The sequence below is a fragment of the Carassius auratus genome, chromosome 31 (assembly GCF_003368295.1).
Source record: "Carassius auratus strain Wakin chromosome 31, ASM336829v1, whole genome shotgun sequence".
In the NCBI taxonomy this organism is placed as follows: domain Eukaryota; kingdom Metazoa; phylum Chordata; class Actinopteri; order Cypriniformes; family Cyprinidae; genus Carassius; species Carassius auratus.
The window spans coordinates 25,738,946-25,763,477 of NC_039273.1; the positions used below are offsets into that span (position 1 = coordinate 25,738,946).

The 24,532-nt window shown below is 36.1% G+C and overlaps 1 protein-coding gene across 18 annotated transcripts in view; it reads right to left on the bottom strand.

Annotated features, from left to right (window-relative positions):
• The window catches only part of LOC113050982 (receptor-type tyrosine-protein phosphatase F-like), a 183,904-nt gene that overhangs the window by 138,313 nt on the left and 21,059 nt on the right, over positions 1 to 24,532 (bottom strand). The window contains exon 1 of one of the 18 annotated variants that reach the window (XM_026214505.1): positions 12,125 to 12,382. The exons of the other annotated variants lie outside the window; for them this stretch is intronic. The gene's annotated coding sequence lies outside the window, so the exon portion shown is untranslated. Of the gene's footprint in view, positions 1 to 12,124; positions 12,383 to 24,532 lie in introns of those variants that run through there. 18 annotated transcript variants of the gene reach the window in all.

Genomic DNA, 24,532 nt, shown 5'->3' on the forward strand with positions numbered 1-24,532 from the left:
ATTTATTGAATGAGCACTGTGCAATGTCCAAACTGATTGCACTATATTTTCACTGTTTTTTTATCTTATTTTATTAAAAAATAATTTTCTGTTTTAAATTCATTCTAAATAAGTGATTTTTAAAATAATTTTAAAAGTTTTAAAATTGCTTGTTTTATTCTTGTTATTATTCATTATTATTTTACTTTCTTTTATGTAAAGCACTTTGAATTACTATTGTATTCGAAATGTGCTATATAAATAAACTTGCCTTGCCTTGCCTTGCCTTGCCTAAAATTCAAGATATGGGGCAAAATCCCCATAAGAAATATCACACGAGAAGTAGGCTTAGTGCAATATCACACGAGTGCAAATGTGATACTCATCTTATACAACAGTTTATTAAGAAGTTAATCTTGTGTTATTTTAGACACAATGTTGTCTGTTTTGCCCGAGCAACCCATACCGGCATTTCATTTCTTAATCCACGTTTTGAACGAATTTGGTGAACCATTTGGCGCGTTGAACCATTGGCCATAGTCACGCTGGCTCTGAAGTGGTGCCGCACAGACCAATCGGTGAATGACATCAAAGAGTAATTCAAAAGCACAAGGAGTCGTCTGGGTGGGGCATTTTAACATAAAATGGTACTCTGACAATAACTCAATCAGCACAGTATCTGTTGTTTTGGTAGTGCAGAAGTTGCCCAGCTTTGTAGCATCACAGTCATTGGAAATCACCTTATTGTTATTGAATTGTTATTCTTATTGAAAAGAAATTACTTGTGGTTGGTGTGTTGCTATCGGTGTGAACATCCCTTTAGAAGGCATCTGTGCAGACAGAAAACAGCAAGGTACTGTAGCTCACTTGGGTTTGTAAAAGAGCTTTTCCCTCTATATCTTTCCTGTTTCTTGCATCAGTGCAAAATGCAGGAAGAGGAGAGGCAGCTCATCCCGCTCCATCATGGTGGCTCACAGTAATCTTTCCTCAAAGCACTTAGGCCTTGAATTGGAATTAATTACCAGGAGGGCTCTCTCACTCGCATTGCTCACTTTAACATCTCACTATTCACAACAGTGTTTATGTGAGCATGTGTGCTCTGATGAGAGTGTCACTGTAATCAAGATCTATAGCATCACTCTCTCTCCCACCCTCATGCATGTGTGCAGCCGTCGCTGTGAATTTATATATATATATAAATATATATTGTGAATATATATATATATATTTATATAATTCAAGACTGACAGAGGTAAAGTGCTATTGATGCACATTGTGTCTGCACTAGGGGAGTTTTGTTACTGAGCTTCATGTGTGTGTGTGTGTGTGTGTGATTTGATGTTGAGGTTCTGTCTTTGAGAGATATACTGGCAGCTCTCACTTTTCTGCAAGTGAAATGAATGCAAAATAAACTTGAGAACGAGAGCGAGATACTAAAAAGTTTCAATTAAAGAAGCGCTCAGGGATGCGGTTAACATGCCTCAGTGAGTTATCACTGAGAAGATGCCTTATCATACGAGGGGAAAAGAGAAAGAGAGAGCAAAGGGGGAAAAATTCAATTCTGAAAAATGGTTCATTAGTAATATGATTGAAAGATAACGTGTTCTTCTGCCTTGACAGCAAGAATTTATTGCTTGTTCTAAAGAAAAAATAGAGGAAAACAGTTTTTTATACAAGCAAGGTCATGTGCAAACAATCTCATCAGAGAAATCACTGATGGAAATGTGATTTTAGAAAGGTTTTTTTGCTTTAGATGATAACCGAGACAAGATAAAGAAAACATGCATTAGTTATTAAAATGTTTTAATTTAAAAACTTGACGAACCATACAAAAATACCTGTTTTTAAAGAAAGAAGAAAAATCTACAAAGAATAGGACTGTCTCAAATTATCCAACCATAATCAATGTCAGGGATTTTCTCAAAAGCACACCGGCAAACTAAAGTGATTCATTAACAAAGACTTCCTTTGATCTCAATGACAATGGGATGACGAGACGAGATGAAGAAGATTTGATTTTAATTAAAACAACAATCACAAAACCATGAGAGAAAGAATAACACAGCAAGATATTTACAAATGCACTAGCAGTGCTTCTGAAGAGAGAAGAAAAATCTACAATATTGTGGTGGATTGATGCAAATGAACTCTGAAGTGTTTATAACTTAGTGCTTGCTATATAACTTAACCAAATTTATCCTATACATTACTATGACATAAATCAGATATACACAACAAAAAACAAATATTACAACTTACATCTGCACAAAATTATGCAAATGCACAGCTGAACTAATTAGCTCCTCTGAATGTCTAAGTTGCATTGTGAATATGCTTTTAAGTAACAATGCACTAGAAAATGGTTTATGTACTCACATGTTCTTGACAACTAAAATATTAGCTAAAAGGTGCAATTTTTGACTAAATATTGACTATGTTTAAATGATTTTCTTTCAACAAAAGACGAAAAACAATAGTACAGTTTGGTGAGTGTTTGCTATGTGCTTGCTATGGTGTATTGAGCATTTTCTTATCACGTTTCTGTGTGGTTGCTTACTGGCTTACCTTTGTAAATATGCAAAATGATTCTAACTATGGCCAGAGAAGCTACTTAAAACTTACATAGCATTTTTCATCTATAATCCACACTACATATCCTCAAGAATGACCTTTCTGAAAGACTATACAGAGCTTTTCAAACAGTATGATCTTTCCAGTGAAGCTGGTTGAGTCTGGTAAAGCTAGTTAAGGAACAAGTGAACGAAGCAACAAGGCAACCAACTATGCTGCTGTTTTCAGGATGGACAAATCTTTTAACAGACAATGTTAGAGACGACAGCTCCTCCCTGCCTGTTGGTTGTCTCTGTCAGGCCCAGTTGGGACATTCAGAGAGCGGATTATCCCAGAGAAGAGGAGGAGGAGCGGATCGATAGCATGCGGCTCTGACGAGCATCTCAACATAGCTGCCGTGGGATGTGGGAATGCAGCTCTGATCACTGTGAGTTAGTGAAACTGAGCTCATTGGTCTGGTTGGGTCATTCAGAAGATGAATGATGGGAGTCTGTGGGCAGGACACAGAAACATCGTGGATGTGGAGACAAATGTGAGAGCTGAGCCCAGGAACTAAGAAAAAAAGCAAGCTCTGCCAACCATAAATAATGAAAATAGTATGATCTCTAGCAAACAAATTTATCCCAAGGCCATGTTAATGCAAATATTATTGGTCAGAGGTTACATTTTATAACTGTGATTTCTCAGTTAAGTTTCTTTTAAGTATCAACTGTTATTCCTTGAATACTGTCAAGTAAAAAATAAAAAGTCAATAGTAATACTGTATGAATGAATGTGGATAGCAGCTGATGAGAAATGTTTGAGCTCATAGTGAGATCTTTGACATTTGATTGCGGACTTTACAGATGAGAAGTTGGAGACACTGATCACTATTAAACTTGTGTGAGATTCAGATGCTTTGTGCAGGAGAATATTTTATGTATGACGTCCTCTAATTGACCCACATGTACAAAACCAGCCACAATCTACTACATGCCTTCTGTAATTTGATTGATAGTTCATTGCTTTTTTTTTTGGCAAGTAAAAATTTCAGTGTCTGCATCATTTTTGTTTGGTTTAGGCCTTAACTCAACATTTTCACTTTATCATACAATATGAAAGACGTATCAAATATGATTCAACATGTGCAAGCAATTTTTTTGGTCTAAAGGTTCAATAAAAGTTTCAATTTTACGAATTTTATGACTTTCCTTCAAATATTTTTGCAGGGTTGAGCAAAACTCTCCATTTATCCCTCTGTTTTATCTAACTACTGTCTAGGTGAAAAATAAGAGATATTAAAGAGATCTCATTTGTGATTTTTCTTTCTTAAGTGTTAATGAAACCCATCATATTGCAAGCACACATCTATGGTATATCTATGGTTCTACCTCGATTAAAACGCTCTTGTATCTCCTACAGTGTTTGGAAACATGTAACCATCATATGAGCACAGGTTAATCAATGGCACCAGACCCTGATCTGTTTTCTGTCAGGGTTTTGGCAAGGAGGAACTCAGGTGCAGACAGGATTTACAACACAACAGGTTTATTTACAAAAAGGGGAAAATAAAAACCCACGAGGGGGAAAACAGGGCTAGGGCAGATACAACAAATACTAAACAGGACTGATCAGACAAGGTAAACAAAGACTCAAAACTAGAGAACACTAACTACAAATAACACTCACGGTTATACAGGGACTTCAGAGGTACAATCACAAGTGTAGAACACATAAGTAGTACACAAATCACAATGACAATGAACCGACGCAAGACAGAGCACACTAGGAGATCTAAATAGGGGTACTAATCAAGACACGACAGGTGTTACAGATAGGACAATCACGACACGACTATGATAACAAGAGGGCGGGGCAAGGGAACGAGACAACACAAGCACATGGCCCAAAGACAAGGCCATGCGCTTGTACACAAAACATGGGTCTGTCATGATCCTGCCTCAAGACTAGGAAAAATCAAGGACACGAGGGCAGAATCATGACAGTTTTCCATGAGAAGCCCTTGGCAGTGTCTCGACAGGATCTGCCCTTCAAATACTCTCCCGCAGCGCGCTTTCAGTCTGACAGTATTGATCACTAACTGTATCATTCATTCGATTACGGATCTCGGTCCGACATCAACATCCCAATCAATAACACTGGGAAAAAAAAGGTTACAAAAATCATTGTGTCTGGAATTGAATTACACGTAGAGAAAATATCAAATCCTCCAGAACTAATCTGACACCTGAGATGAATCAGACTCATAGAGTCGAAACAGATGGGCTGCGTATGGCTATGATTTGAATAATCCGACCTTTTACAGGGACACACGTTCATTATTTCCCAGTGATATGTGTATGTTTGAGTTCCTCTCACTTTTCCATCTCTAAAACAGGAAAAGAGGATTATGGCATGAATAAAGCTTTGCTATCTGTCACTGTATCAGCAGAACTAATTGAAGGATTCATGTATAAACCCAACATTGTTCCTAAGAGATATTTTATTCATATTTGACTTGATTTACAAGTTTGTCACCCTATTCTCTCATCTAAATGTGGTGTTTTTAACATTTTAACTGTTACCCTGTCCCGTATACGGGATGCCTACATTTACTTCACTATATTACAATTAAATCTAATCTAATCTTGACAAACTATATATCCTTGGGAAGGTCAAAGACTCCCAAATATATATTTTACCAATGTTTTTGTTAAAAAGTATGTAGGAAAAGTAATTAAGATTAATTTTTGAAAAGAGTGCACCCTCAAAAATCTACATTATAACAGGAGTTTTGACCTTTGTTTAAAAAAAGACTTCTTCATTGACTTTTTCTCTATCACATTTTAGAAATCATCAGAAATTATATATCACTTGAAAACTTAAAATCTCAAAATTCATCATTTAAAACCCATTTTAAAATCAGACATTGCATTACCATGTAAATGGTACATCAATATCATGTTACAAAATGTTTTCAATCATGAATTATAAAAAAAATAAGTTTGAATCGTGCGCCATAAAGTCTATGTTCAAAAATGTGAGTGACAGTTAAAAATCATGTTGCATATCAGAATATATTTAGACACATTTCAGTTATATAACCACATAATGAAGAATAGTTTCACTTCCCAGTAAACGGCAGCTTTAATATCACAATTTCACATATCAATGCAAAGCTTTAGATATAGATAAAGATAATCTTGTTTAGATATACAGTAAATCATCTTCAGACTATAAATTATATTCTTGACCAGTTAATAGTTTTTGCAGTAAAAAATCTAGAAGAGAAAGTATATGAGAAGTAAAATCGCATAAGAACATTTTGCTTCACAGATTTCTTTTCCTTATCTGGTTTACCTGACAGACTGTTTTCCCACTAATTTTAGATTATGGCTTAAACAAACATCAGAATCTTATGCAGTCTTGCTTATCATGTAAATGTTTAATCTTTTCAGCAGTAAAAACAAATCTAAGCTTCATTAGAACAATATAAATGTACATGAGAAGTAAAATTGCATAAGAATGTTTTGCTTGACAGATATTTTTCTATTCTTGTTTCCTTGACAGACTTCTTCCCACTAATTGTAGGTTTGATGGCTAAAAAACAAACATCTGAATATCTTATCCAGATCTGCTTATCGTGTAAATCTTGTCGTAAAGCTATTTAGGTAGCTTTTGCATAGACACAAGTTTAAAACAGCGTTTTTGCAGTGTTGTACTGTTTGAACAGTGATATATAAGAGTAAAAAATACATTGATAAATGAGTAAACTTCCACAGTGTCCAAATTCAGTTTTGGACATGTTTTCCACACAGTTGTGTGTTCATTAAAAGCTGAAGGGACGCAGTCAGAGATGCTGTTATCCAGCGCTGATGAGGAAAGCAGTGGGGTGACAGTCCCGACATGTGGCCCACTGGAGAGAGACTACGTTTAATCTGAATCCACCGCTGTGTGTATATATTTGGTGTACGTAAGGGAGACACAGGGGTCCTCCAGCAGCTAGGAAGATATCTAATGAAGGAAAGTAAAAGGCCTTATCTGAAATGACTGATTTGCATATGGTCAGCCAGTGGCAGATGAGTCAGAAAATGAACATGGATAAGAATCGTAATATCTCCTCAAGTGATTTTGACAGGTACAGACGAGCCTGTAAATGTAGAACATGACCGGCTAATAAATGACACGCTGCTCTGTATTTCTAGGTAGTCATTCATGCAAACAAACACTGTCACTTTTTGTGTTCCACAACAGCTGAGAATCTTTCTCAAACACATTCAATCCGATGCTAATTTTCCACGGTCGTAGGGTGTGTCAAAAAAGGTCATGTAACACAAAAGGGATACCTGTGACATGGATATGAATGACACCTTCCAAGTGGAGAGAAGAGCTTACAATGCAGTGGGACACCTGTTGTAAAAGCACCTTTAGACAGTATTCTGTACGTTTCATTGTACAAAGTTTTAAAGAGTCGAAGACTGGGTTTCCTATTGTCTACAAATGGCATTCATACACCTTTCTTATCCTCTAATCCTTGAGTTTTGAGCTTCATAGTGAGCGGGGAACAGACTGAGATGGTCTCCAAGCAACGCTACAGTCAGAATCCTTTCTGAAGATACTCAAGGACAAGTGCAGACTTGTGTCAGACACACAAACACACACACACACACACACACACACACACACAGCAGGAATCAAGAGTCCCTCGGGTTCTCCGGCACAGACGCCAGACATCTGTGACAGAGTATACAATAAAAGTTTAGAAAAACATAAAACTGCATAACATTTAGAAATGCTGGCAAAGAGTATTTGTGCTTCTTTATATTGCAAAACTACATTTACATTTCCACAAGGAAAAGGCAGTGCTTGCAATGCTCCTAAAGACTAGTGTTTTAGTTTAATGTAAGTTTAGGTTATATTCTTTGGGAAATAAACAGCACATCAGAGCATCGTTGCTGTTGTCATGAGACTCCCGAGAATACAGTACATAATACAACACCATCTTTGCAATGTAATCTAAGTGGATGAATAGAAACAACAACGGTTTAGTTTATTACACATTCAAAACACCATTGAGAATTCAGTATGCAAATATTATAACTATTTTGAATACTGAGCATTCTGTCAATGCAATTTACATAGAGTAAATCTTAAAGGGGTCATATGACGTTGTTAAAAAATAACATTATTTTGTGTATTTAGTCTAATTAAATGTGTTTATGCAATTTAAGATAAAAAACATTATTTTCCACATAATGTATATTATTGTTGTTCCTCTATGCCCTGCCTTTCTGAAACGCGTACAATTTTACAAAGCTCATCGCTCTGAAAAGCAAGGTGTACACTGATTGGCCAGTTATCCATTGGATTGTGATTGGCTGATTACCTCAAGCATGTGACGGAAATGTTATGACCCTTACTATATTGTGATGCCGTGTGTCCCGGTGTGATGAGAGAAAACCAATAAAACCCATAACAAACGAGGCATTTGTAGCATCCAGTGGGGACATAATTACTGATTATAATAATGTCTTTTTACACACTGCATTGCATCGCGCCATGTAAACATAAAACTATGTCTGCATTTGTGATAGGAGAAATGACAATCAAGCGCTATTCTGTACTGCTCAAAACTCACGTTTGAATCATCAGTGGCAAATCAATTAAATATAAAAACATACTTACAGGCTGTGAGTCAGCATTATTTGTCAGAACACCAGCACTGTAGGGTACTCTCCAAGGAAACAGTCCTCATCCTCTGTAAAATGTGCTGCACACATCTGAATATTTTCTTTGAACTGTTCTGGAACTGTGCTGTAAATACAACTTAACCACTGATGTCTAGTTGTGTCCTCTTTTGGAAGGCCAAACAAAGTAGTTTTGCTTTCACAAAGAAACACAGAGAATCTCCACAACATGGCAACAGCAATATTATACGTATGCATGCAACTTTCATTGTGTGACATTATTTGGGAGCTTTTAATAGTTTTAAAAATGCATGCTTCACATTGCAGGACTATACAAGACATACATTTTCTCTTAAAATATTATATACGTCTGACCTAAAATCTAGATGTTGTTAATATGCTGAGCTAATGCTCAAATTATCTACAAAGCATGTGCATTAAGCTTCTCAAACTGAATTAATTAAAAATATTTAATACTCAGAGTTGAACTGTATGTTTGAAGAATAAGGCTACAGCTCTGCAAGCTCTGTAATTACTACAGATGGATCCTATTTCATAAGGGGGAAAAGTACAGAGCTGCTCACCAATCAAAGATCTCAGGTCAAAGGAGATCAAAGTTTGCAGATTCACACATCAGCTTTTGAAGTTTTCAAAGGAAGGCAAGATGGTTGATTTTCAAGATTGTATCGCCACTTTTAAAGCAACAAGCTGAAAATAGCAGCCCAGAATAATACTGTTAAACGCTTGGCGCCTTTCACTCGGTTCTCCACGGCAGGCTGCGATAACAGAAATAACAGACAGAGAGGCAGTTTCAGTGGATGGCACTGTAAATCACAACAGACAGAAATTCAAATGCTAATTAAATGGTTTATTTTGAACTCCTCTTCAGAGGTTCATGATGGGAGGACTTTGAATTCTCCATCAAAGAGAGCAATAAACAGCAAATTCAGTCTTTATAAGCCAAACAAATTACTGTCGCCACTGCTAACAGTGGTTTCATTCACATCCAGTGAGATGAAACGTTCAGAGGAAACCCCCTGGACTCTGTATCTGTTATGTGTCCATCCTCCAATGACAAATAGAGGAGGAATTCATGAAAAAAATACACTATTCTTCATTTTTCAGACATTTTTTAAAACACGCTATGTTATTTAAAATACATGCTTAATAAGGGTTTCAACTTTCATATGCCAAATATGTTTAAAATGTATTTCAGGTGAAAGAAAATACATTTCCAATCTCATAGTAGCCTACCCTTATGAAACAAAAATATATTGCAGTATATTGGAAAATATCATGTAATATATTAGTATATATTCTTATATATATTTATTTTTTCCAAAATATTGCAATATATTGAAAGCGGCAATCATTTTTATATTTTGCAATATATTATATAATATATGTATCATCAATATATTATTAAATGTATTCAAAAATATAAAATATTAGAAATTAAAAAGGGTAAATAATATATTACAATATATCACAATATATTATAAGAAATATATTGGAAAATATATTTTCCTTTCGTAAGGGGTATATTTAGGCTTAATACTAATGTGGATGAAAAAACCTACTAAAGGTCAAAACTATATTTATACTGATTTAATAAAGTGTACAGTACATTACAGTGAATTAAATGAATAAAAACAACACTAGGGTCCACTAACTTTCACTGTATGGATTAAATAAAAGAAACATGTCCTGTGTTTCACAGAGGAAAAAGCTCACTGTCCCTTTAAAATGTTGCCATTATTTGGGGTTTGAAACCAACAGCCTCCACCTACTTGAATCACACTGCCACAGCAACCCAAAAACCAGAGCAAATCACAACAGTCATCATGCAAAAGCACTGTAACAGACCAAACAAAAAGATCCACAGAGCAAACAACACTGCATTAGCAATAAGCCCCTATTCAAACTGCTGTGCCACCGACCCAACTGACATGACACATGATGAACGTCCCCTTATACACACAGACTTGAATGGGCTTAGCATACAGTCGTAAAACGCACCATTCAATTGGGACAGTCGAACCACTGGAAGGACGAGAGAGGTCACAGATTGTGTTCAAAAGGCCAGCGGGGTCACAATCTCTTAGCATTGCTTTTATTGTTCCATCTGGGGACTAAACAAAGCCACAAACAGCCTCTCTAGATTGATGTCCCATCTCTCTTGAATGTCTCCTTCTCTGTTATCACGAACGAGAGCAGCCTGTTGGTGGTCCATGTAGCAACATGCAAGCCACTGAGAAAGAGCAAAAAGTGAGAAAGCAAGTGAGAGAGAGAGAGAGAGAGAGAGAGAGATATGCTGGCAGTGAGTGAATGGATGGCGTTGCAGCAGGGCAGGACTGTGGGATTAGACGAGACAATGGTATGCTTGAAAGACGTAAGCCTCTCTGTGTGAAATAGAATCACTCCCTGGGGACAAGACTGCCTTCCCCGCTGAACTAAGTGAGACAGACAGCCTGGTTCCCGCTGACTTCTCTCCAAAATGACACTTTTGATAACACCACTCAATCACGGTTCCCCAGCTCAATCTATACAGCTCAGATTCATTATATATAAAAATATATGTAAAACTCACTTTAAAGAAACAGTCTCAAAATACCAGGCCGTGAGATTGTTTCACACGTTAACAGTTTATCCCTTACAGGCCCACATATTAATTTTCAGTTTCTGCATTTTGGTTTCACCGTTCACCTGTTATCATATAGTGTTCTTGATTGTTATACTGTAGTCAAACATACACTTATCCAAATGACTTATTACAGGCATTACACAAATGAAAACGTGCAATTGTATCCTAGGTGAAAACAACAAACACGCCTGCGGGTATATACATGCGCTGCCACTGCTTCTGTGTGCCAAATTACTCATTCATTCATTCATTATTGCCTATATAGTGAATGCAATATACTGTATAGAAGGACTATATATAAACTATATAAGAAATAGGGAACACTTCTTACACTGAACAGATGGTGATGTAATGAAACTACATATCTCCCATTACAATTTAACAGTTCTTAAGTGTTAATTGTTTACACTAAATGCATGTATAGGCTAACTGCACAATCACAATCACAATTCGTGGTTGTATAAAGTTATTTGTATTTGTTTTAACTATTCAACTTGCTACTGATGAAGAACATCTGAATAGTCAAGGCAGACCTCTGCTTTGAAGAAAATATTTAACCACCTTGTGGTTAATAAAGTTTATATCTGATACGCAACACTACAATAACATTTTAGTCCAAAACTCTGATACTGAAAATTTGGAAAGTGATAATAAATAAACAAATAATTACAAATAATAAATAAATAATATTGAAGTTAAGTAAAAAATAAAAGTAATGACATAAGTTAATCAAATACATTTATCACATTGACTAGTGAAGTGATTTTCTTTTCATTGGAAGCTCAAGATGCCTTTTGGCACTTTCTCAAATCATCAAATAAGCTTGATTGCTGTGAATTTGTATTTAAATACAAAGTCTGTTTATCAAATTCGAGAAAAAGCATGTAAAATCACAGTAGTTCATAATTTTTGTACTTCACAAACTGCACCAGTTCACACAATCTCTGAAAAACATTTCCAGAAAAGACAGCGTAATATTACAATATCCCCCTAATTCAATCTAAATAATACATTCAACCAGACTAAAAAAAAAAAAACTTAAATAACACATTTAGAAAAAGCAGCATCTGGGGTGTATATTATTGGTTTCTCAAAGCCCCCAGTGTGTTTCTGTACAATAGCAAAGAAAGTGCACAGAAGAGATGAGAGACTAATAAGACCCTCATTTAATTAAGTGCAAATGATGGAATATTATTATGAAACACCAAGAAGATCATGCACACTTCCACTTCTTGCTACAATCCAATGCATGTGCACCACTTACCCATGTGAAAGAAAAAAAAACATCCAAAGGAAATTAGATTAGATTTTAGGAAATCCTTCAGCAAAAACCTGGAAAACTAGTGGATCCAAACCCAAGTTCTGAAGAGGAAGGCAAGTGCAAGTGTGCAGCAAGTGTCTAATCCATATATCAGGCACAGCGCAGGCGACGTTACTCTGAGCTCTTAGCTGGGACAGAAGCGTGAGTGTCTCCGGGGACAGACGCGCGGTTTCTGAGACTGTGTGAACAAGAACAATTCAGGCGCAAGTGAAATCCGTCAGGTGTTGAATTACAACAGAGGCTGAGGGAGCGGCTTCATCTCTCTGGCCAATCAGAGAGGTGGGCTATTGTTTTATTTTGCACAGGTAAACGAGGCAGCCCCTCCTGTTCCCACCTGGCAGCGGACCAACAGGTAACTGAGGGCAGTAGAGACACTGAATGGGGCTGGCTTGTTTTTTATAAAGTAGGTAGACAGACTGACTGGCTGGCAGTAAAGTTGTTCCTGAGATAAAGAACTCTTTAAGTAGAACATGCTGACTGATTCTGAACACAGCCAGAGATGTTTGTCTGACCTGTGAGCTGTCATAAAGATACTGCTAATAAAACCAACAGGATGTAAAATGTAACACAGTTTGTGGCTTAAGAACCTGACTTAGAAAAAAAGACTTAGAAAAACATACAGCTATAGAAAGACATTAAACATTGGTACAAATAAGATTCATGATCAAAAAGAACTGGTGAAAATTAAATCTCAGCCAGGTAAATTTACATAAACGCATTTATTTTTATATTTTGACTTAAATAGACATATTTTGAAGTATTGTATCAGAATCAAGAGAAATGCTTAATTTCAAATAAAATGTCTTAATTCGGAAAAAAAAAAAACGCTTTTACGCTCACTTGAGTTAGTTTCGTGATTTATGCAAAAATTGTTAATGCATATAATGGAAGATGGAAATACATTTTGCGAATAAATTCCTCCAAGCACATCAAAAAAAGTCATCTGACTTTGCACTATGGGACAGTAAATCCAGACTAATCAGCAGACCGATCTTGTTCCACAGCATCTGAAATGTTGTTTTATGCTCATTCAGAAATGCCAGAGCAAAGTCTGTCATCAAAGTATTTCTGTGTAATTGCCTCCCAGAACTGTTAAATGACTACATTCCCAAACAGTAGCATCCACCTCCAATAGCAAATATAAAGCAATAACAACATTCATTGTGTTTCGTCTGCTTGTTCTGAGGTGCAAGTGATTTATTATATAAGAAAATGATTATATTAATTAGCTTCTCCTACTTTTCTTAGTGATGTTTAGTGCCAGTTTATCAGTAAGTGACGAGTTTGTTCTCTGACTTGTTGAGTGGAAATGGTGCTTGTTCGCAAATGTTTTGTGCGATATCCCAATTTTACGCATAACTTTTTGTTGGAAACCCGCTATTGTGATTGCAAAAAGTGTGTATACACAAGTATGTGTGTGTGTGTGTGTGTGTGTGTGTGTGTGTGCACCGATCACACTTGAAATAGTATGATGTATTAAAGAGTATTTTATTCACATAACTGCTATCTACCAAAGTGCAGCTTTGTTAATTTGTTTTAAAAGCTCATGACTATACACCACTTAGATTTCTAAATAATGTAGAATGGCAGCAAATTGAGTCTGCATCTCACAGCTCAAACCCCTGAACCACCTGCCAAACATGTGTGTTTCCCTACAGAAACCAATTACTCTTGAACAGGACTGCTGGGTATTCTAGATAAAGTGCTTGGACTATTAATTATTGTGTTTTGACTAAGAAAAATGAGCCAGAATTAAATTACAGATGTATCATTTTTCAATAAACTTCTGGTTGATGGAAGGGCTCTTCAAACCATGAAAGCTAATGCCAGGAAAAAAAAATAAAAAAAAAAATAAGACTGTATCACTCTCAAAAGCACAGATTCGGTTTTCATTGAAGCATGGTTCCTGGGGTACATTTTTCAAAATAAAAGGGGCATATCATTTCTGAATGAAATGTTACTAAATAAAGATAAAGCGTTAATCCGTTTTCACCAACTGCTACCCACTGTTCACAGCATTCAGCAGTAAAATCAGCAATGAGCATGTGGCTGAATCTGTGCGTGCATGCCCAAAATTAACACTCGTCAAGTGCCAAATGCAAGTAAAATCACCCGGAAGTACATGTTGTGTATATAAAATTGCAACGTAAGATCGATAATCTGACCTTTGCCATACTGATCTCACCAAAGTGATGTAAGTGATTCTATAAAAAGTTATGTGACTGTAATGGTATGAAGCTGATTTATTTTATTTTATTTTAGGCATGAAAATCATATTGCGAAAATCAGCCAATTACATTTTTTGTATGTATATTTATTTATTTATTTATTTTTGTATTATTATCTTTAACAGGTTGCACTTCACTGATAGGCAGTATATGATGCTATAAGTGATACAAATAGTCTGTTATTTGATGCCAAAAACAGAAATAAACATAGATTTATATTTGTAAAAAAATATAAATAAAAAAAGAAAAAGAACTGTTATATTTAACTGCATGACACATGTATCTATTTTTACCCTGGATTATTAGCAGGTGTGACAAAAAAAAAACAAAAAAAAACCTTGGACTGTGTGCATCTCTATGTGTTTGTGAGTGTGTCACTTTTTTAATGAAACTTGAAATGTGCACTATAACTATGAAATGAGACACTCTACTGTACACAGTCTCAAGGCAGGGCTTTGAATCACAGACACACACACACACACACACACACACACACACACACACAAAGGCAGTGAGAACAGGGATAAGTAACATAATGCACAAACTGAAACTGAAGCCATGATTCTTGGTTTTTTAATAGTATTGTCATTGTGTCACATACGTAATCCTACAAATGCCTCAGCTCGAGTTTCACTTCAAATCTCACATATGCCCACATGAATGGATGTTTATGACACTGCTCTCATCTTGATTCTAGCCGAAGCTTTCAAACTAAAGGACAATAGCATCTGCTGTAAGCAAAGTGATATCCAGTGTGTGCAAATCTTTGGAAAAGAAATGAAGCGACTGAGCTACAGCAGATTCTTTTTTATTCAAGCTTGTTTTCCACGAACTGTTAAATGTTGATATAAGAATTTCTTTCCAGTACATCAGACTTGTAAAGCTATTTTACTGTTGTTTAATTAGTTTGCTAATTGGTAATGTCATGTAATGTTAATGCAAGCAAGTCTTGCTTGGAATAATGTGGCAATGATTCACAGCAGATGAACAAGCCAGGAAATCTCACATATGCATGTACTGTGATGGCACTTCTGCAGTGGAGCAAAGTCTCTGGCTGTAATCCACCAGTTTTCATGCTTGCTAAATGCTGACAGACTCTTTTTCGAATTAGACAAGTAATGCTGTTTCATTCTCTTGATCTGCGAGTGTCTTCTCTGTAATCCTCGCGCTGAGAAGGATTGCGTTTATGAGAATGACCCAAACCAGGAAGTGATCGGGTTGGTCTGGTTTGGCAGTCACATCAAACTGCCAAATTCATCACCAAATTCTGCTAAACAGTCCTCTGGGGATGTGTGAAAAGTGTGTACAGACACTTGAGGTATTACATAACTCTTTCTCTGCTTTTTCTAGGATGTAACGATCAGTGGATGCATCCCTCACACAAATGTAGGAATGTGTGGAGAAATTGTTCATTTGTGTGTAATTATTAGATATTTTAAATTAACTGAAACAAACTGTTTATTCTATACTGTAAATTTATAATACATCTATATAAATGCCTTATTCATTCATTCACATTATTTTATCTAACCCCTTTACATACTGAAATTACTAAATTATATTTACACTGATAGATTTTTAGTCGTCAACATGCTTTGAACTTGCACTGGAATTAATTGGAAGAAATTAATTGTTGAAATTATCTTATGCACTACTGAATTCAGTAAAATTGGACATTTAAAAGACTTTCTGTTGATTAGGTTTTTGTGGTTACTACTGTGGTAAAGAGTAGAGCTTGTGGTTGGGTTATTAAATGGTTACATGCTGTCTTTGGATTTTGTTGTATCATTTGAATGTTATCTGTGCTAATGTCAGTGCAGCGACAAACCACAAATGTATGTCTAAAATTGAATTTAATCTAAACAACGGCCTTAATAAATTGAGTAAAATCAAAAACTTCAAACATCAAAATCTTAATTTTACCTAACTTATTTAAGTAGATTTTACTTAATTCCAAATTTGAAACTTACTTAAAGCCCCCAAAAATGTAATTGTTTTTCAGTATAATATTACAAAAGCATCAGTATCAGAAAACAGATGCTAGCAAATATTTATTTCATAATATTGATAGATTATTGTTTGTACGATCACTCAGCAAGAGGAGCTGTGCTCAATATGTCAACGAACACATTAATTTCTACCACACAGTCATATTTACTAATGCTCAGAGAGGTTAGCTTGCAAAAAAAAAAGGATCATGATTGTCAGGGAAATCATTTATTTACACTAGGATCTGAAAAATGAAAGCACAGGCAATGTCGAGCACACAGACAATGACATTTCCATAGCACTCAACTACAAGAAATTTCAGTTTAACACACAGAATGTAAAAACACAGGCCCTCTGTGATTTAAACAACGAGGATCTTGTCTCTGCAAGATATAGGGTGACAGCGGGGTGAGTTCACATCTGTTCTGATATACCGCTCTGCTCCCCAGGGCCAGAGGCTGTACCAGACAGACACAGTGGCATGAATTCATAATGTTAATCAATGTGAAGGACGACACACCCCACTGTGACAGAGCAACAGATTCACTTGATTTATGCCCATGCAGAGCATGGAGAGGAAGTGCCATTAGCCAAAACACAATGCATTAAGATTTATCTTGTCCTAATTACATTCCCTCTCTCTCGGCACACACAGGGGTACAGTAATTACTGAGCTGCTGGTCATCCGGTGTGCTGTCTGTGCTCTGTCACACATTCAGTCACATGACACGATCCCAGCCTGACCACCTCTGGCATCTGTGCTTGACAAAACCACTATGCTTTCTTAATTTGTGAGAGTGCACATCTTAGTGGAAGTGGTGCGGTTACCAGTCTGGGAGCATCTCCCATAACCTTTGGATGTCATCATGTTTAAATGCAGAATGCATGTTTGATTGCTGTTTATATGCCATGCTTTAATATTTCACGAAAACAAAAGCTCTAGTAACTTTACCTTCATTTTATTTAGGATGCCTACAGTTTTTTCTTCCAGAGCTCCATGTGAGAACACCAATATTCAAACGAAAAAAAGGAAAAAAAAATTATGACACAAAATCTTCACAATTGCTTATAACAGGCCACTAATTAGTTTAATTGCAATAGGGACACAAATATACCTTTAATAAAAGTAATGCAAATACAGTTTCATGGCTGGAGAAAAATAGCTGTTTATGGCTAGTAAATATTCATAATTTATCCATCATTGGTAGACATGACAGAAAGCTCCCTGTAAAAAATATGACAAGTCATAAAAGTAAACAAAGGCAGACTGACTGTAGATTAATCTTATAATTACACTAAAAGCCAAAGTCTAATTTAAATTCAACCACAACCTCAAGCCACGGTCCTCAAAGACACACAGAGATCTTACAGAATCCTCCAAAACAGTTAAACCAGCCACAGAGAGATGTTTGGTGGTTAGCTTAAAAAATGCACTAGCAAGTGAGCTACTTGCATATTGAGCTTGCTATGAAAACAATAGGTGATGTATTATTGCAGACACAGGAAATTTGACAACATAGAGGACTCATTTACAACATTACTGATTACTTTCTACGATATCTGTAAACTGTTACTGGCTGTCATAAATATCCTGAATTGGTTTAATGAAGTCAGTGTCATGAAATGATTACAAAGGATTTTTATTTATTTTTTTCAGTGATACAGATGTACAGATTGCCATAAGAAATGCCACATTATGGAGAACACATGAAATACTGATTAAACTAAACTAATTACATAAACCAGTCTGCCTAAACCAGTTCTGATGGCTACGCATTGGTGCAACGATAACACCGCCCTGCATCATATTCGATGAATTAAATCCAATACATTTTTCTTTAATTTGGAGTTTCTTATTCCAAAATCTATTGGAATACGGTTTTGCTTGAGCATGTCTGATTTCCACTCTTTTGCAGATTGTAAGTTAAATTATACATTAAAACTTTTGACATTTGACTGCTTGTTATTTTGATAAGTGCATTAAAGCTGACAACAGTGTTGTAACACATGACAAGTAACACAAGTTAAGTTATCGATGACATTTTTCAAGTAACTAGTAAAGTAGTAAACTAGTAACCAATAAAAACATCACAAGTTACTTCAAATAAGAAAGAAAGCTACTTAGTTTTTCCCATTTATTCACCGACACCTCTCCTGTTCCTGTGTTGAGAGAAATTGGGAGTGACATGGAGAGGCAGAGGTGCTTCCTTCAGCCTGAAGCTTATTAATTTAACTTTTTGTGTGAAAGGGACAAAAATAAAACTTTGGGGGGTTTAATATTAAAAACAAAGGAGCAAGCACAGGTAGCAAAACGTAATGCATTACTTGACATAAATAAGTAACTAAGAAACACAATTAGTTTTTTCTTTTCATTTTCTTTTTTTTTTTCTTTTTTTTGAGTAACGTAATGGTAAAACATTTCTTTTAAATGTAATTTTCACCAATACTGGCTGACACACATTTATAATTTGAAAAATCTTCATTCTTATTTTGTGAAAAAGAAAAAAAACTGTAAGTGTTTATTGATATTTTGAACTTTTTTTTTTTTTTTTTGCAAATCAGCAGACATGCAGGGTTATATAATTTAACTAAATCTGCAGGACTGGCCTCACTGATGATTAAAGAGTCTTTTTCTTCCGAATCTCAATAATTCATGCTAATTCACACATTCTTCTCTCCCAGGCAGTGTAGAGGAAGATTATGAGCTCTGATAGGGGAGAAGAACCCGGCAGCATCCAGACTCCACACTATAGGTGGCCCGTGAGCATCCTGAGGCTCGGGTTTCAGGCCCACTCATTCCCAGCCTGCATGCACAGGCCTGTCCTGAAAGCTCTCCTTATGTACACCCCTGCTGGGAATGAGGGTCTTTTGATGTCAGCTTACACAGATACCACTCATCAGGGTAGTGAAGAGTCATGTCCGCCTCTTGTTTTATATTTCAAGTGAAAGGAATTGAAAAACACAGCTATATTTATATAAGGGGACCACCTCAGGAGGGTGAGTAAAGAGAAAGGCATTACAGCGAGGATGTGTGGTGTCACAACACAGAATAGGTGGTGGTGCTTAACATTTTGCACTGCCAACACAACAGAGTCCAGGTAAGCGGACCTAAAAAAAGTGGAAAGATAAAAAGCTGTCCTATCAGCACTATGTCCTTGAGCAAGACACTTAATCAAGATCGCTCCAGCGGGAATGAAGCAGCATGGCGTGCACTGTAAGTTGCTTTAGATAAAAGCTAAATGGCAAGCAACCCCCCAAAAAAGGCTATCTGGAACAGAAATATTCCCTCATTTAGATATTTATAGATACAGAACACTCTGAAAACTAATTACCTATAACAAAAAGGGTGGTGTAAAATAGACTGGTCTGAAATCAGATTTAAAGCCATTGTAAAATAGCCATTATACACATTATTTACATGCCTGTAAACTCTGAATAGGCTACAGTTAAGCTGATGGAAAAACACTTGCATTAAAAAGATTGGGGTCAGATTTTTTGTGGATTTTTTTATGGTTTTGTCTCTTATGATCATCAATGCTACATTTGAGCAAAAGGTAATTTTGTGAAATATTATACTTATACTTAATACTGTAATATATTTTAAAATGTAATTTATTCATGTGATGTAAAGCTGAAATTTCTGCATCATTCCTTCAGTCTTCAGTGTCACATCATCCTTCAGAAATAATTCTAATATGCTGATTTACTAACATTTCTGATTATTATTTATTAAACAATTATTATTAACCATGATAAATAAATATATAAATAAATAGCAAGTTCAAAAGAACAGCATTTCTTGAAATCTTTTATAACATTATAAAACATTTGATCAATTTTATGCATTAAAGTATTAATTTCTATTAATTAAATAGCTGTGTATGTCAACCAGTGTCAACATTCGTCTACTTTCTTTTTCCACTGCAGACAGATTTAAAACATCTGACATGAGTATACTTTGCACATTCTGCCGCAGACAGGAGCCTTTAATGTAGACAGCTTCATTTAGGTTTTGATATGTTTGGCCACAAGGTAGTTTTGCATCTTAGACGTCAGACCCTCCAGGTGTGTGCAAAATTGGCTATTTTACAGCTCCCAGACTCACATTTAAAAACAGATCCAATCCATATTTACAAACCAAAACCAAAAAAAGAAAGAAATGTATTTGTTTTTGAAGATACTGTATTTTATAATTTTGTTGTTTCCTCATATAATAAAACTTCTAAACTGCAGTATGACTAAAATAAATTAATCAATTTCATCTACTGTCCGTTTCCCATTCACAAGCACATAGACATTGATGCCTGCTGCCAGACTCTCTAAACTCATGCTCTGCAACTCAATCAGACCCTCGTTTCACTATTTGCAATTCACATAACAATGTCAGAGTTTACACAGACTCGCACACCTGTCTAGGCTGAAAGGTCGACATGGTTTTTGATCCTGTAATGTTGACACAGTAGGAGCTGTCGGCAGGTCCATCTAGCATGATGGCCACCAGAGCGAGACTGACAGAAATACCATGTTAATGCACAATTCAGTATTTCTAATGAATATCTCAATTAAACACATGATTCTTTGTCTGGTAAAGATCTGTGGCATTAAGCGAATAACTACAGTACACAACAGAACAATTATCTCTCTGAATGGATTCTAGACAAAACTGTATAACTCAAGACACCTGACAGAACACATGTGCTATGTGGGCATTTGTGCATGCATATTACATTTTTCAATGTGCACCGTCTCAAGTCAAGTTTGTTTCCAGATGTACATGTTTGTGGACTACAGCCACTAGAGGTTTGAAAGGATGAGACGTTTTGTTCATAAATGTAGTTCACAATTCAGATTTTCTGTTGATCATAGATAGCAGATACAGTATTCCAATCATCATAAGAAAGAAAATAATCCCCACGCTCTCCCTGTGAGTTCAGGTGCTTCAAACTAATAATTAAGTCCATAAAAATAAATCTGCATGCTTGAAAGATCTTACCAAAATACTTTGTTTTAATACATAATTACAGCCAAAGAGGGAACATGTATTTTTGTAAGACATTTGCAGAGAGCAGATCTCTTTTGAAAGGATATAATCATACTTCTGTTCTCTCTTAAAAAAAAAAAAGCACATACAAAAGCTGTGCTCACACAGGAAAGAAAAATCACAGATAAGATCTCTTTAACATCTCAACTGTATCTTTCAGACAACAATGAGATTTAATGAGAAAATGAAGACTTGCTTACTTTGTCCCATGCATAAAACCACAATAATATTATACGCATCTCGTGTAGAGTTTAAGATGAAATCTTCACAAACAGTCAAAAAAACAAATCTCAATTCGATCTCAAGTATTTCTCATCCAGTGTTAAGAAGACCGGGGCTGCGTTTCCCGAAACCTTAACACTACATCGTTCTTAAGTTATACCGTAAGCTGTACCTTATCGTTAATATGTTTCTCCTCGAAACCTTAACACTACATCGTTCTTAAGTTATACCATGTCAGAAGCTAAAATTCTGTAATAAAAATTATAATAATTGCCTGCCACGGCAACAAATTCAGTAGCTTTTAGATCCTGAGGAGACAAACTTCAACAGAGCTACTGAACCCCCTCAGCCCCAAAATCCAGCTACTGGCGGATCTCCGCTATCTCTCTTTAATTGAATAGGTCATCCAATAACAGAAATGATTGTTTTTTACCAATAATGTAATGCGGCTAAATTCAACCCTGGTTGTGGAGACAATGAAGATGCAATTGAAAATGTATTATGACAATGTAAATGTCCCTTTCAAAGGCCAGTGAAGGCATACTGCCAGTTACTGATACGCATGATTGTATAAAATATCCAGGGTTGGATTTTGATTATTTAAAAAAAAAGTCCACGAGTCCTGATAAATTGCAGTTTCAACTATTTCTCAAGTACTTCTAATTGGAAGATTTTTTTTTCTTTTGTTAAAAGCTGTAAATTATTAAGCAGTGTCTCATGTAGGTTTTTTCCATTTGTATTTTATATTGTGACCACTGGGAGTTGATCTGGGCATATATTTTTCTTTCTTGGTTTTCGTTACTGATGTGATGTATGTTGGCAAGCGAAAGTAAAAGTTTCTTGCATGTTTGTTGCGTCCTAACAGGAAATAATTATATCTTTTTTTAAATCAAGAACACTGTTTTCTCACATAATGCTCTGAAGCAGCCCCCGCATAGAGCCTTTCGAGCCATCGATATCAACCAATTCAGCACCAACGCCATGGACATCACCTGGTAACGTCGCACGTAAGACGGTATACCTTAAGGAACCACCTAAAGGTATAGTTTGAGGAACATGCCTAGGTACACTTTTAGTTAAGTCTTCATAGCGCACTAAGATTATCAGAACTGTACGTCCACCACTAATGGACAAATGTTTGGAATGATTAAGATATTTTTATCTTATTGTTTTTAAGTCTCTTCTTCTCACTAAGGCTGCATTATTATTATTATTATTATTATTATTTTTGCAAAAATACAGTAAAATTGTGAGGTATTGTCATTTAAAATAACCGTTTTTTCTATTTGAATATATTGTGAAATGTAATTTATTTCTTTGATGTGTAGCTGAATTTTCAGCATCATTACTCCAGTCTTTATTGTCACATGATCCTTCAGAAATCCTTCTAATATGCGTATTTGCTGCTCAAGAAACACATATGATTATTATCAATGTTGAAAAAGGTTGTGATGCTGAATATTTTTGAGCATGTATGCCAACAATTGTCATTTGTTTCTGTGTTTCTTCTAAGGAGAATGATTCTTAAATGAAATGAGAGCTGCAAAATAGCAGCCAATTAGATTTCCCTGTGTGCCAGAACAGCTCTACATAACATATTCACTCTTATTTGCAATGAACCTCTGTAGCTTGTAATGTAAATAATTTTAGAGTTATATTCTCCCGGCTAATTCAGCTCTCGTCCCCAGGACCACAGCAGGAAATCTCTGCTTTAGAGTCAAGACACGGTGCACAAACCAACAGACAATTAACCAGGCCACTTCAATCTCTTCTATTGTCTTTCAAGGGCTGCCCTCAATTATATACACAGAGAAAACTGATTATTTTCTCTGTGGTGAGATAAAGTTTCTTCTTTTGTGGATGGTTTGGGATTTATTAGGTACTGCAAGCCACAAGGATTTGCTCAGTATTGGCTGGGGTGAGATTTCAATCATGCAGGAACAGGAAACACATATTTTCCTCATATCCATTTGCCATTTACTGCTCAGATAAATGGAATTACATATTCAATATGCATCAATATGTATCAGGCCCAGGCAATTACAGATAATCTTTAAACTGTAATTTGTATGGATTACTACATCCATCATACACAGCGAGCATGTCATTAATATACAGTTGATCTCATGTATTTGTCTGATCTTTGTTATGTGTGGCCTCATAAACATTGACCTTGGGCTGTCAAGGACTGTTTTGTATGTTAGCGGTTTTGTTGTAGTTTTTTTTTTTATATTGTGGTTGTCATTTTAGCAGTTAATTTTATTCTTTGGCAAGCTAAGTGGCTCAGTAGTGGTCAGAGTGGAGCAAGGAACGAAAAGAGACAAGGAGTACATCAATCCATAGAAGTTGAATTAAACCAATGAACAAAGAAAACTCAAATTATCTGTAAATTCAACAATACCGAAGAGAACACAGGAAATACTATTTATACACATGACATGGAACAGATTCTAACATTGCTCCCCCCTCATGGCACACAGTATCCAATGGGGAGTTGTGGGCACTCTGGAGGTCCCTCAGGACAGACAATGGAGAGCGGGCCTACAGAGTGGTACCCGTTCGGGGCACCATGGCGGATCAGGAGACTTGGATGGCCATGGTGGATCTGGGGATCTGGGAGTCCATAGCGGAGCAGGTGCTTTCAAGGAGTGGGCACTGGAGGGTGCTCTGGAAGGCTCTTATGAGGAGCAAGCACTGGAGTGCACTTTGCACTTTGGGGCATTAATATTTGTTGGGCTTGCCACATTAATGTTTGTTGGGCTTGCCATATTACCGGCCGGTGATCGTGTGTGAGCTGCGGATTGCTGCCAGGAATCAGGAACTGCTGGCTGATGGGAACAGCGCCTCTAGGGTTTCCCCCTCGAGCGAGCT